Here is a 533-nt window from a genome sequence, read left to right as displayed (position 1 = left end):
AGCCACTGGGCGGTCTTCGCCCTCTCCTCCTCAACCTCTACCCCTGCCCGAACCAGCTGCTCTTTGCGGAAACCAGACTCTTGCGAGTGGTGTCTCCTACGCGGCATGCGGAGCTGGGCAAAGATAAAGGTGGGGGAGCCCCTGCTTCTGCTTGAGTGGTGCACCGTGTCCGAGAAACCCTGGCTGCCGCTGTCAATGTAAAAGCAAGAGAAACGCCTCCCTTGAAATGGCATGAAGTTCAGCATGCGATGTTAGTTGTAAGCCACGATTCAGGATCATAAAATTTGCACTGTAGCTGTGTATGTGTGTGTAAAAACTGTTTCCATGTGAGCCTGCTCTGTGTTGTCAAATGCTTGAAATTACTTGCAAGAAACAAGTAACACTTGCAAGAAAATGGCAACTCAAAAGTGAAAGCCTCGATTTTATGGCATTTATCACTCAATGTCTTAGGCTTCCCTCCATCACCTACTATGTGACAGAGACTGTGCTAGGCATGACAAGATCCTTGTCCTAAATTCAAGTTCGAGCCCTGG

The sequence above is a fragment of the Trichechus manatus genome, unplaced genomic scaffold (assembly GCF_000243295.1).
Source record: "Trichechus manatus latirostris isolate Lorelei unplaced genomic scaffold, TriManLat1.0 scaffold00136, whole genome shotgun sequence".
In the NCBI taxonomy this organism is placed as follows: domain Eukaryota; kingdom Metazoa; phylum Chordata; class Mammalia; order Sirenia; family Trichechidae; genus Trichechus; species Trichechus manatus.
This window is presented reverse-complemented; position numbering follows the sequence as displayed.